The sequence below is a fragment of the Xyrauchen texanus genome, chromosome 18 (assembly GCF_025860055.1).
Source record: "Xyrauchen texanus isolate HMW12.3.18 chromosome 18, RBS_HiC_50CHRs, whole genome shotgun sequence".
In the NCBI taxonomy this organism is placed as follows: Eukaryota; Metazoa; Chordata; class Actinopteri; order Cypriniformes; family Catostomidae; genus Xyrauchen; species Xyrauchen texanus.
The window spans coordinates 33,617,834-33,632,573 of record NC_068293.1 but is presented as its reverse complement, the minus strand read 5'-3'; positions in this window follow the sequence as shown (position 1 = coordinate 33,632,573).

Genomic DNA, 14,740 nt, shown 5'->3' with positions numbered 1-14,740 from the left:
CAGATTCGGAAAGAGCCCATCCAGGAATTTCACCATATCTCAACCTTTTTCGTTTTCAGGAATTCCAACAATTCGGATGTTATTTAGCCGGTTACAGTTCTTCAAGTCTTCCAACCTTTCCCAGTCGCGCTCCAGATCAGCCTTGGTAACTAGTGATTTAGCAGCTAATTCCCTCTCCGATGACTACAGATAATCTATCCGTTTCTCGACATCCGCCACTCTTGTAACCATCTGAGTGAATTTCATCTCCATGGCAGTGATCGTTCAACGTATTGGAGCAAGATCCTCCAAGTCAGCAATGACGTTCAATTATCACCGAGTCTATTTCACTTCTCCAGCTAAATCGATTCCCAGGCTCAAGGCCTCCTGAGGGTGTCAGCTTGAGCATGTAAGTGTCTTTTCATGTCTCCAGAGCCCAATGATTTTGAATTCTTTGACATAATGTCTTCCTAGAACAGTTATGGATCAAGATGTATCGAATCTCACTGGTTTATTAAAAGTATAAAAACTAGCAATGTGTGCAGAGCTCGCCGTTCACACGTCCGAACCTCGCATGGCGTCACGTGACCCACTCCACAGTAGATTTAATGGATGGCCAACTGACTTTGAAGGGGAAAAAACAAAAATTAGGCTTCTAATTTAAATGTGGGCTAATATTGATGCCTCAAAAAAATTTTGAGAATTGAATGTGCAGATCAATAATCAATGTATCGATATTTCATGACATTCTTAGCAGCAGGTGATAGTAGTGAGCAAAGAATTCTGGGCATTTCAATGTATACCTGTAATAAACATAGGCTATAAACTGGACAGTCCATCTGAGAATGTTGCTGGGGCCTCTTGCTTGCCTTAAACACCCCACCAGCTGCAGTTACTCCTCTCATGGCTGCATGTCACTACACACTTCTCAAACCAATGCAGTCCACCTGGGCCTGTAGCAACGACAGGCAAAAACCTTAAATTACTTACAAGCACATTTAAAACCATTCAAACACTTTCCTTAAAGGAATAGATCCAATAAAAATTAAAATTCAATCATCATTTACTCACCCTCATTTTGTTCCAACCTGTATGACTTACTTTTGTGCAACACAGTCACCACTCACTTTCATTATTAAAAAAAAAAGATGCAATGAAAATGAAAGAGGACTGATGCTAAAATTCTGCCTAATCTTATTTCTTGTTCTGCACAAGAAAGAAAGTAATACAATTTTGGAACAACATGAGAGTGAATAAATGATGAGAATTATTCCTTGTTAAAGAGGTTGTTCTAAGGTTGTTCAGCTTGCATTATGAGTGCTACCTTAATCACAGCAGAACTATGGAATCTCATTAAAACACTACCGGAGTCTAGACGGTCTCTATGAGCCCAGAAACCTAGGCAACACAAAGTAACATAGCATAGTCACTTGCTCCATCCGGAGCTTAATCCAGAAAGCAAAAACCCTCACTGAGGTCACATAACATCAGCTAGACAATGACCTGTGATCTGCTAGAAGAACAAAAGTAGACACTAGAAACATTAATCCAGGGTGAAAGCTGTTTTGTGTATTTATGATTGTTTGTTTGCTTAAGGATTTTGTGTTTTATTGTTTATTTTATCAAGAGACTTATCTTTGCTTTATTGGATAGGAAATCAGATTTTTTGAGATGAAAATGTTCCAGACAGTCAAATGGATTAAATAAATAAATAAACAAAAAGCAGACATGCCATAAAATCCATGTTTTCACAGCAGAACAAACAAGCAGATTATATCTTTATAGCAATAAGTCAAATGAGACTGACAGCCGAGTTATCCCTATTATTTCAACTTTTCTTGCAATCTCCAGGATTGTTCTGAATGACCCACTTAGCAGACTGAATCCCCCTTTTTGCTTAATCTCAATTTATAATGGTTGGGTCCAATTTAATAAAAAATTATTTTAATAGTGCTTTTTACATTATAAATGGTCCCAAAGCAGCTTTAAATATAATAGTGCTTAAAAAAAGAGGGAAAGATGTTTGTTTTAAATTAAATGTGCTGGAAGCGATTTTACTGTTCTGACGCATTCACGTGACTGAGCCGTTGAATTAGCCACGCCCCCTCATTACAAATCCCCGCCCTCCAAATATATTTTTGAGAACAAAACCGAGCAAAAGAGCAGCGTTGTTTGTTCCTGTGGCTGTCAAATTCAACAGTGGCACAATTGCGCCCTCAAATGATAAACATAATAAAGCATAGCCTCAATGATCCGCTTCAAAGACAACACTTTAATAATGAGCAAAATGATTGACAGGTGTCTGCGGATACATTTTTGTTAGCCGTTTACAAAGTCTACAGTTGTCACCTAGACCGGTGAGATTCCTCTGGATGCTTTTTTCATTAATGTCTATAAAAGAGTGGGAACGTGCATACTTTTTCCATGAAAAAAATCCCTTACTGCACCTTTAATGCTACGTTCACACCGGACGCGAATAGCGCGTCAAATTCGCGCCTACCGCGTCTAGTTATACGCTTGACCACTTTGAATCCATTCGCGCGTCAAGAGCGAAATTGACGCGCGTAAAAAACAAAAGTTTGAAGCGAAATTTACGCGCGTGGCGCGCGTCGGAAGCGAAATCCGTTGAAACTCCGGAGGCGAAACCCGTTGACGGCCATCTTTTTACAAGATGGCTGATGTTGATTGAGCATTCGTGGAGAGAGTCACCGCTCTGTATTTGCTCTGGAGAGCAGAACAGCGGCGTATGGGTCGTCGTCGCCGTACTTGGGTCCACCAGCGAGGGGCGCGGGACATGCTGGAGAGGAGCCACTGCCAGGTCTGGGTCGGGTTGCGGCCAACAACTCCTCCAGAGAGGCACTCCGGGTGAGGGATGTCTTCATGGCACACTTCTCGGCGGAGGGAGCAGTACTATGGCAGTCGACGGAGTAGCGTTTGAAGTCCTCCTCATGACTTCCCCACAACGGCTCTTTTAAAAGCCACCCACAAACCTATAAAGAGCTAAACTATCTAAAAATAGTCCATTATTATTATATTTTGTATTTTTTTTCCCAGGTTGTCAGCCCCAGTTCCAGGATGTCAGGTCCACAACATGCACATTTATTAAGTTGAGACTTTTTAAAAATGTCAGGTTTTCCATGGTAGTATATCAGGTTAAATTATTTATTTATTTTTGTTTTGATGATAAATGGAGCCAGCCTCCAAAAGTAATTAACCTGTCCTGTGTTTTTTCCTTATTCAACACTGTCCAGACACTAATGTTGGTTGTCTTTACATTACAATAATAATGAAAGTTTACGTCACTTTACCTCCTGAGTGACAGCAGGCAGCTAGGCTCCTGATTGGTTAACGCGGCGCGAATTGACGCCAAAGTTCAGATTTTTCAACTCGGGCGGCAGACGCGAATTCGCGTCAAACGCGTGAATGCACAAAATGCACCATTCGCTCGTAACGCGCGTAATGCGCCAGACGCTCAATTCGCGCGAACTTGACGCGCGAATGAGGCGTATTCGCGTCTACCGCGCCGCGCTCTACGCCTCATTCGCGCCGCAGGAATTTTTTACGCGCGTAACGCCTCTTTGCATTGACTTAACATTGAAATCACTCGCGCCTTACGCGCTATTCGCGTCCGGTGTGAACGCAGCATAAGGAAGAAACCTTGCAAGGAACCAAGACATTCTCCTAAACAAGTTTATTCAAGCATGCACATGCACAGAATGTTCATCTGTTACTCATTTAGCTCCTAATGAGTTTCCGTCATTTACGGACATGTCCATCATGTGTGTGTATTTCTCTTTTGTTTAAGTTTATCATTAAAATTGTATTTACATTGACAAGCTGGTTCTCGCCTCCTCCTTTACATTGAACTGCTTTACACTGGTGCGGAAACCTGGGAAGGAGGAGGGATACGCCGTAGTAGAGTTCTCGCCACTACCATCCACCCCAATGGAGCAGCCGCGAGGGGAGAAGGGGTTCCTTACCGACCGCCTGGAGTGGTTAGGGCCACTGCCAGGGGCGGAGGAGTCCCCTACCGGCCACTGAAACGCAGCGGGGTCTGAGACTGTTGACCGCAAGCGGGGAGGGGCTCGCTGCTGACCGCCTGGAGCGGGAGAACCGCTGCTAGGGGCGGGGGAGACCCCTTCTGTTCCCCGAGAATGCGGCGGGGCGATCCGTCTGCCAGGGGCTGGAGAACTGCCTCCGATCCGCCCGGAGAGGTGCGGCTGTCGTCAGTTAGAGGGTGGAGGATTGGCCTGGAACAAGCTATGGTGTATTGGAGAACTGGTGAGTAAGTGGTTTTTTTTTTCATGTCTCTCTCCTCTCTCTCTCACTGGCGATCCGTGTTGGCCTTTTCCGTCGCGTTTAAATTTTACAGTGTTTTTTGGGGGGTACAGGAAGTACCCCCCCATTTTTTATATTTCTGTTGCCCTCCCCTTGTCCCCTCCCTCATCCAGGTAGACAGGGATGACCTGTCAGCAGATGGGGCTTAGGGCACGCCCTCCCCCAGGGAAAGGGGGGGTGTATGTCATGCCGGTGGCTCCCCTACCTGAGAGAACGAGGGAGGAATGTGGCAGGGCGGAGGGCGGGGCAGGGTTGTGATTCTACACACCCGGTCCCTTATCAGGCTAATTAAGCCTCCAAGAGGGATAAAGGCCGATTGCGGACGGTGGTGTGACGAGAGAGATATCGTTTACGGACATGTCCGTCATGTGTGTGTGTTTGTCTTTTGTTTAAGTTAATCATTAAAATATCGCCAGGCCAGTTCTTGCCTCCTCCTTTCCATTGAACTGTTTTACAAGCACATTTAAAACAACACAATTTGACCAAAGTGCTGTACATAAATAGTCGTAAGCCCTCCTTAAAGATGTGTGCAATTCTTCAGCTAATCTGACTTATTCTCCATATAACGAGGCGACATATCATTTGCAGTGTTGGGGGATAATGTATTTGTAATAACACACATTACAATATTGGATTACTTTTTGGAAGTAGAGCCTTACTTTTGAATTTCCACCATACATTTTTTTTCAATAATTAAAAACACTTTTCTGTTTATTTACTTTATTTACAGACAAATCCAATTGAAAAACTCTCGCTTTCCCATAGCATAGTCATACAGGTCCACGCAGTGTGACAAAATGTCAACACTGCAAACAAGCAGCACAAGATTGTGCAACAAATCTTGATCACTCCCAATATCAACAAAGCTGTCAGTGCAAGCAGTGCAAAATCTATAGGGGTATAGTTGTGCATTTTAAAATTATTTAGGGAACTAAACCTTGTCTACAGCAAAAAAAGAAAAGAAAAGGCAATTGCATCCATTTCTTCTTCCATAATGTGTCATATTTCTGAATATATACAGTATCTTTGGCTGGACTTGATTTGATCATTTTGTGAAATGATAGGATTGTAAAAAGTGGCGGTTCGAAATTGGAGCCAGACCTGAATGTGATTTTGGATTTGGATTGTGGAGGACTACACCTTGAAACACTTCTGGCACCCACTTTTCAGAATCAGAATCAGAATCAGCTTTATTGCCAAGTATGCTTAAACATAAAATTAATTTGTTGACAGGAGCTTCCAGTGCACAACAATACAATACTGCAACAAGATATAGATAATAATACAAAATAAAAAAAAATTCAATAAAAATTCAATAGAAAATAAAAGTGTGTAGTGCAAATACAAATCTGTTATATACAGTGCAAGGGAATGTAATGGCAGGTAGTATGTGTTGGATAAATATAAAAAGACTAAACTGTGTATTGCACATAATTATTGCTCAATGGGACAATTTTAACTGTTCATGAGATGGATAGCCTGAGGGAAAAAAACTGTTCCTGTGCCTGATGGTTCTGGTGCTCTGAGCTCTGTAGCGTTGGCCAGAAGGCAACAGTTAAAAAGGCAGTAGGCAGGGTGAGTGGGGTCCAGAGTGATTTTTCCAGCCCTTTTCCTCATTCTGGTAGTGTATAGTTCTTGAATTGAGGGCAGGGGCAACCAGTAATCCTCTCAGCAGTCCGAACTGTCCTTTGTATTCTTCTGAAATCTGATTTTGTAGCTGCACCAAACCAGACTGACAGTTACTGAAGTGCAGAGGACAGACTCAATGAATGCTGAGTAGAACTGAATCAGCAGCACCTGTGGCAGGTTGAACTTCCTCAATTGGTGAAGGAAGTACAACCTCTACTGGGCCTTTTTCACAATGGAGTCAATGTGGGATGATACAGATGACAGTTGTGTCATCTGCAAACTTCAGGAGCACTTCAGGAGCATGACAGAGGGGTCCTTCTTGGTGCAATCATTTGTATACAGAGAGAAGAGTATTGGGGAGAGCACACATATACAATCACCTGTGCTGATTGTATATGTGCCTGAAGTGAATTTCTCATGTCTCACTAGCTGCTGCCTGTCCGTCAGAAAGCTGGTAATCCACTGACAGATAGACGTGGGAAAAGAGAGTTGGTGTAGTTTTGTCTGGAGAATAGCTGGGATGATGGTGTTGAAAGCTGAACTGAAGTCCACAAAAAGGATCCTTGCAAATGTCCCTGGTTTGTCTAGATTTTGCAGGATATGATGCAATCCCATGTTGACTGCATCATCCACAGACCTGTTTGCTCGATAAGCAAATTGAAGGGGATTTAAAAGTGTCCAATGATGTCCTTCAGGTGGGCCAACACAAGTCTCTCAAATTATTTCATGACCACAGACGTCAGGGTGACGGGTCTGTAGTCATTAAGTCCTCTGATTTTGGGTTTATTTGGGACAGGAATGATGACTGAGCGTTTGAAGCAGCATGGGACTTCACACTGCTCCAGTGATCTATTGAAGATCAGTGTGAAGATGGGGGCCAGCTGGTTAGCACATGACTTTAGACAAGTGGGTGAAACACAGTCTGGACCCTGTGCTTTCCTTGTCTTTTGTTTTCAGAAGCCACAGCACACCTCTTCTTCACAGATCTTAAGTGCAGGTTGAGTAGCAGGAGGGGGTAGGAGGGGGTTGCAGGAGGTGTTGATGTTTGTGTGAAGTGAAGGTCAGAGCGGGTGTGGGATTGGTCCTTTCAAATCTACAGTAGAACACATTCAAGTCATCAGCCAGTTGTTGGATCCCTACAGTGTTGGGGGCAGGAATCCTGTAGTTAGTAAGTTGTTTCAGGCTACTCCACACTGATGCAGGGTCGTTAGCAGAAAACTTGTTTTTCAGCTTATCAGAATAGTTTCTTTTAGCCACTCTGATTTCCTTATTCAATGTGTTCCTGGCCTGATTGTACAATACTGTATCCCCACCTCTGAGTTCTGCTGTAAACCATGGTTTGTTGTATGTTAAATAAGTCCTAGTAGGAATGCACATATCCTCATAGAAACTGATATATGATGTAACAGTATCTGTGAGCTCATCCAGATTGGTGTCTGCAGCCTCAAATACACGCCCAATCAGCGCAATCAAAGCAGGCTTGTAGTTCCAGCTCTGCTTCATTGGTCCAACTCTTTACAGTCTTTACTACAGGTTTACAAATTTTTAGTTTCTGCCTGTAGGTAGGAAGAAGTTGAACCAGACAATGAACAGAGAGTCCCAAAGCTGCTCTAGGAATAGAGCGATATGTATCCTTTATTGTTGTGTAGCAATGATCCAGTATATTTCTGTCTGTGGTTGGGCATGTAATGTGCTGTTTGTATTTGGGCAGTTCACATGTGAGGTTTGCTTTGTTAAAATCCCCAAGAATAAAAATAACTGAGTCTGAGTACAGCACAGCCATGCTTCCGACCAAAATGAGCATAGCATCCAAATAGTCAAAAACAGGGAAAAGATTGTCTGGTATGTGCTGCCGAATGTTCAGCAGTTCGTCCCTGATGAAGCTGATTGGAAAAAAATTATTAAACACAGGACAAACAAACAAAAACAACAAAAGAATCGGAGCGCTCCACACCGAGGCTGCCATCCTGCTTCAAAGGTGATATGACAATTTGACTGGGACGTGTAGGCTGAAAGTCAAGTTTGCCCTCTCTAGACTAGAGCATCTCAATGTTTCCCAAATGTAACATATTGCACACCTGTTGTTGTATGCTTTTACTGCATTAGTGTTAGCTATTGGCAATATTTTAAAAAGCCTGCATTTCCTACAATAGTAGCCTAAAACAATGCCTAATAGCTATTGGTTAAGATTAACCATTAAACTGTGCTTACATTATGATGTAATGCAAGTGGAAAAGGTAAGTCGTTTCAGCTGAGGAGTTCGTTTGATAAAATATTACAAATACAAACACTTACAAACAAGCATTCAGCACAAAATACTAGGAAAATGTATTATGAAGGTAAAAAGGGGTCGATTTTGATTTCATGTTGACTTAAAATACCTGCAAACCAAACATAGCATTTACCGCTCTGAAAGAGAGAATGCCACAGCCAGTGTACTAACACAATACTTTACAAGAAAATAAAAAATGTAGTAAATTAATTTATGTATTTTTACATTAAACTCTTTACTTCTAAAAGTAACATTTCCCAACACTGGTCATTAGCCTCATTATAGCTTATGTTTTGCATTTCAAACTATAGAATTATAGACTTAAGTATTAAGCGTTTTTTTGTCAAGTGGAGGTTTGGAGAGCTGCCAATGGTTGGTTCCAATTGCAGTGTTGACATTGCTGTATCTCTTACCTAGCCCTGATACTGATAGTGAGAAAAAGCTGTGGAATTTTTTCACATAGTCACAACCTTTGCTGTGGATTGTGCTTCCACTATAAGTTGACTTTAAATAGCTCATTGCTTTGATCTATCCCAATATACTATTATTATGTATTACAAGTTCTTTGCGTTCTCTCAACAGTAATGCCAATGATAATTAGTTGTGTTTGTGAATGGTGACCAGCATAGGCGGAAATTGCGAGGGGGTCGGGGGCGTCAGGATCTATCTGAGGGTTGTCCCCCCCCTAAAATATCATTAAAATAAGAAATAAAACAATACAAATGCAAACGGGGCAACAACAAAAAAAACCTTGGTGTCCCCTTCATAAATTGCTCTTGAGAATTGTTATGTTTATTGTCCCCCCAACATTTTGATGACATTTTCGCCCCTGGTGACCAGACAAAATTCTCTAATGTCAATGCTTTGTGATTACCTAGATTAATGTAATATTAGTGTGCATTGCATCCTCTGAGGATGGATTGTATTGCCTTCCCACACAAATAGCTCCTGAGTACATAACAGCCTATTATTGTGCTTACATCTCTTGTGTTTATTGACAGAAAGACTTGGCAATTTCTTTGGAAGCTTGAGCAACCAGAGTATTCCTGCAGGAAGACTTGTCCTTGAAGTCTTAGTTGGGCTAACCATTGCTGTAAAATTAGGCAAAATTGGGAGTGTACTAAAAATAATATAAGTTTATAAGTTACCCACTTCATCAGATTAACCACCTACAAGATTGGATTCAGCTCATTTTCTTGATCGAGATGATTAGTAGTAATGTTAATACTCTTCCTATAACTGCACATTTTAGTGAACCTATTTTTCTCTTCATTGTTTAAAATTATATTTAATTTAGGATGCACACAGCATTAAATCTCTTATCTGTTGGCCATTTTTCCTGAACATCCGTATGGTGTTTATTTACCAAGACTAGCAGGAGATACTGGAAAAGGTGGGGTGATACTGTTGAAAGGTTCTGGGATGGCTGACACAGGAATGCCTGCAGCAAAAGTGAAGCAATTTCAAGAATTTCTGTTGAACAATTCGATAGACAATTAGCCTAAATGTCAGGCTTCACTGGCAGTGTGCACTGATCTTACTCAAAAACAGCTTTATTCAGCCTGCCTTTTTGACTTGAAGTGGAATTGTAGTTTTGAGAGTCTTTAGGAAATTTTGTTGACTGCATAACTGTATACCACATCTTCATGCTGGTAAATCAGATTTGATTAGCCAGATTTGCATCTTATACCCTTTCAGTTTCAAAACATTGTACCATTGTCAGTGAACAAGGGCTTTAAACTATAATTATTTTCTGACCAATAATATTAATAATAACGATGAATGCTGGCTTTTAATTTTTATTTTAACAATCATCAGACTTTCCTATTCTTTTGTAAGCTGTTGTATATCTTCATGAGACTTGGAATATACAGCACTAGCCATATGGACTACTTTTGTGGTGCTTTTTGTGGTGCTTGACAGCATCTGGGGACATATGTATAAAGGCTTTGTACACACCAAATGGGCATTAAAATGTGCCTGTACAATTTCCCATGCACAAATTGAAATTTGTCAAGGGATCTTTTTCCAGCTAACAATCACTTAGTTTAATAAAAACTACTGTATGTTTAAAAGCGATGTATATATTTGTGCAATTATATTGTTACATTTAATGTCATTTGAATGACAAATACCTATCCATTCAAGTGAAATATTCCAAAGATTGACCAATTAACCTGTTTAATCTTTGTGAACAAATTATTTGTCAAGAATGATGTCCTTGCAAATTGCATTTCTTGAATCTGATAAGTAGTCTCTCTAAATCTCAATCTACAATACAGGTGCTGAGATAGAATTCCTCTCTGTTGTTCTGGGATTGATTTGCACTTTTCAAAACAAACTACATTCATCTCTAGGAGACAGAATGCATCTCTTTCTTGAGCAGTATGAGGGCTGCATGGTCCCATGGTGTTTATACTTGGGTACTATTGTTTGTACAGATTAAAATGGTACCTTCATGTGTTTGGAAATTGCTCCCAAGGATGAACCAGACTTATGGAGTTCCACAAATGTTTTTCTGAAGTCTTGACTGATTTCTATTGATTTCCCATGATGTTAAGCAAAGAGGCACTGAGTTTGAAGTTAGGCCTCAAAATACATCAACAGGTACACCTCCCATTCAGTACACCTCCTGTCAGAAGATAATTGGTTAATTGTCTAAATTGGCATGACGTATTTTGATGGAATTTTCCAAGCTGCTTAAAGGCACAGTTAACTTGTGTATGTAAGTGTATGCAAACTTCTGACCCACGGGAATTGTAATATAGTCAGTTAAAAGTGAAACAATCTGTCTGTAAACAATTGTTGGGAAAATTACTTGTGTCATGCAAATAAATACAAGCAAATATCCTAAACGACTTGCCAAAACTATAGTTTGCTAATATTAATCTGTGGAGTGCTTTAAACAATTGTTTTAATTACTTCAACCTAAGTGAATGTAAACTTCTGACTTCAACTGTAGAATCTTGAACAACTTTGACTTCAAAACTAAATAAAACTAAATAATCCTCACCTTTGTTTAGTAAATGTTGTGGTCTTGTATTAAGTATTTATCTCAGGTGGTTGAATGATCTCAACATCATACTGAGGGATTTGAATCTATGAACTGACCTGGATGACCACCACTGTACTGTTAAAAATGCCATCTGGCCTATTAGTTCTTGGCACGGTCCAGTGTCCATGGTACATTTCCGATAAACAAGAACCAGTACAGGTGGATCGCATTGCAGTACAGTCACAGAGAAAAATAACATTAGACATGATATATGTATTTAGCTCTAATGTAATTTATGTGCATGTAACATTAAAACAAAAATGAAAAAAGTCACAATTTACTCACCCTTATTTTGTTGAAAGCTTAGCAGAATGGTGTTGCTGCCCTTTTCCATACAATGAAAATGAATGGTGACCAGGGGCTGTCAAACTCCACATATATATATGTGTGTGTGTATACATATATACAGTACATATATACTGTACATATTCAGGGTTTTTCCTGGCTCAAAATGAGGAGAAAATGGTACCATACTGATCAAAAAAGTGACGTTAAAAACACGTAAATGTTGGCTTTGCATTAATACAATCCTAATGACCTGGCAACTGAATACTAGTGTTAGTTTTGTCAGCTGCTTTTTTATTTAGTCTTAGTCCTGTGTCAAATGTCCTCTTTAGTTTTTATCATATTTAGTCAACCTTATCCTATTTTCTTTGTCAAGTTTTAGTTGACAAAGTCTGGGCATTTTAATGTAGTTTTAGTCAATGAAAACTGTTGATATTTTTAGCCATAAGAGTATTATTGATAAGCATTTGTCAACCTAGTCTATCCAAATATATAGATATACCCACACACACATTTTATTGTTGTTGTCATTTTAGTGTTTTTGTCATTTTTCACATAAGATTGATCTTATCATGGTGATCTCCTCAATGATGCAACTTGTTGCGAGCTGCAGACAGAGGAGGTGAGAGACGAGTGTCTCTGTGTTAGAATGCGCATCAGCTGGCAGAACTTTAAGTCTCTCACGGTCTCGACTCCCACTCAGATTGGGTCACTTCCGCGACTGGTTGAAGCGGCTCTAAACCGCACAGAGAATAACAGTTTTGGAGTTTGTGCTTATTTACATGTCATGCTCCTGTATTATATGAACTTTACTTAAGGATGAAATAAATATATATATCCAAGCTGTGATCTGTGTTTCTATCAGACACTCTAGCGGCAGCACTCCTCTCATCTCGTGTGTCATCATTTTAGTTTTATATGATTTCATGTTACATTAAATGACATCAAACGACTATTCGACAACAGAAAACGTACCCTTCCCCAACGCCCCATAAAAAGCGAAGTGCCAAGCATGGGAGCAGTCCACGCCAGCTATGCCTTTTCTCTCTCTATGTTACTCACATAGTGTTAAAGTGGCTGGGGCCATTTTACACTATAACACGCATCGGGGAAGGCATTCTTTCCCAACTCCTATTCTTTCAGGGGGAAAGGAACCCGCGGAGACCACATCCTGCCCAGGCTGGGGGAGGTTAAAGGTGGCGAATACGTCACATGGGTTTTCAGGCCATATGTGGAAGTGGTGCGGCGGTAGATCCTACCTGCTGAGAGGGAGGAGTTGCTACAAACACAGCAACCAGGGGGAAGAGGGGACTGCCCAAGGGAGAAGCGGGTCCGCCGGTAGGGGGACCATACTGCGAAAACCCAGTGGGCTCGAATCTGTTTGGAGATAGCGTTCCCTTTCCGCTGTCCACCAAAGCAGACAAAGAGCTTCTCAGAACATCTAAATCTCTGCGTGCAGTCCACATAGGTACGCAAAGCCCTGACCTGACTGCGCATCTCTGAGGGTCTTCAGATCGGGAAGAACACCAATTTGCGAACAAGGGCCACTTCAGGGCGTAAAGTTGCCTGGTAGAGGGAGCTCTGGCTTGGTTGACTGTGTCTACAACAGCAGGAGGTAGACCACTTAGATCTTCCGCATCCCATCCAGGGGCCATTCATGGAGGTTCCAGAGGTCTGGCGCGGATGCCAGAGGGTGCCCCGTCCCTGAGAGAGAAGGTCCTTCATCTGGGGAATTCGCCAGGGAGGGGCTGTCGCGAGGAGCATGAGATCTGAGAACCAAGTCTGCGTGGGCCAATAGGGGGCCACTAGAGTGACTTGTTCCTTGTCCTCCCCGACCTTGCACAGCACCTTTGCAAGTAGGCTCACTGGGGGAAATCCTGTGTGTCATTGCGTCTATCCCGAGGGGAGCTTCCGCTAGGGAGTACCAGAGCGGGCAGTGGGAGGTCTCTTGGGAAGCAAACAGGTCTACCTGTACTTTGCCAAACTGCTCCCAAATCAGCTGGACCGCCTGGGGGTGGATCTTCCACTTTCTGCTGAGCGTGCCCTGTCGTGACAGCGTGTCCGCTGACATGTTGACCAGAGTCACTGCAGACACCAAAGGAGGAGATGGCTGGTGAGTTGCAACATGTGAAGAGAGGAGCCTGCGGCTGCATGCCTGTTGCACACGGCGCCCAACCCCGTTTGGAGGCATCTGTGGTAACCAGAACGCGTCGGGACACCTGCAGTAGGGGGCGATGAACACACGGTATGTGCCGCGGTGCCATGCCCATTTCAGGACTCGAGTCTGAAGCCAGTGCTGAAGCCAGTGCTGAAGCGGCCTCATATGCATCAAACCCAGTGGCGTGACTGCCATGGAGGATGCCATATTCCCCAGGAGCCTCTGGAATTCTTTTAGAGGAACTGCTGTGCCTGGCTTGAACAAGGTCATTGAGACTGAGTCTAACTCCGCCGTCGAGGGTAGTGAGAGCGGACGAACGAGGAGGTCGGTGAAGGTGCCCTCCACGACCTTGTCAGCTCATCGTGCACCTCCAGGAAGAAAGGAACCGCGGGTGGTAGGGCATGGCTGTGAGTGGTGCCCGGACCCAAGGAACGTTCAACGCCTGCTGTGTGTGCTCTTTTAGAGAAATAAACTCTTTTAGGAAAATATTGTCTTTCAGAAGATCTGTCGAAGCGCCCAGGGGCAAAGCTGCACTGGCGTGCAGAGAAGGTGAAAGCCGCTGAACGCACAACTGCTCGGCTCTGAAGAAGAAATCTGAATGAACACATGCACGATTCCCTCCTTTTATACCCGTATGTCTGGGGGAGGGACATGCAAATTCTGTCTGCCAATTTCTCATTGGCCTTTTCTCAAGTTCAGAGGTAACAGAGACCTTCAAGAAAGTCCCCTAGTGTCAATTCATTCGACACAATGTCGAGTGAGCGACAGACTGGGAACCCTGTATATAAATATATATATATATATATATATATATATATAACTTTTTTATAAATTTTTTTTTTAAGCAAAATCAGACTTTTGTGCATATATACATATTTTATACATGCCATGTTTTGTGAGTTATGAGGCCCCTGGTCACCATTCAATTTTATAGTATGGAAAAGTAGCCTATAGTATTTTTTGTGGCCTATTAAGGTGAGTACAAAAAAAAAAAGAATTAGTGAACTATCACTTAAACGTGTAC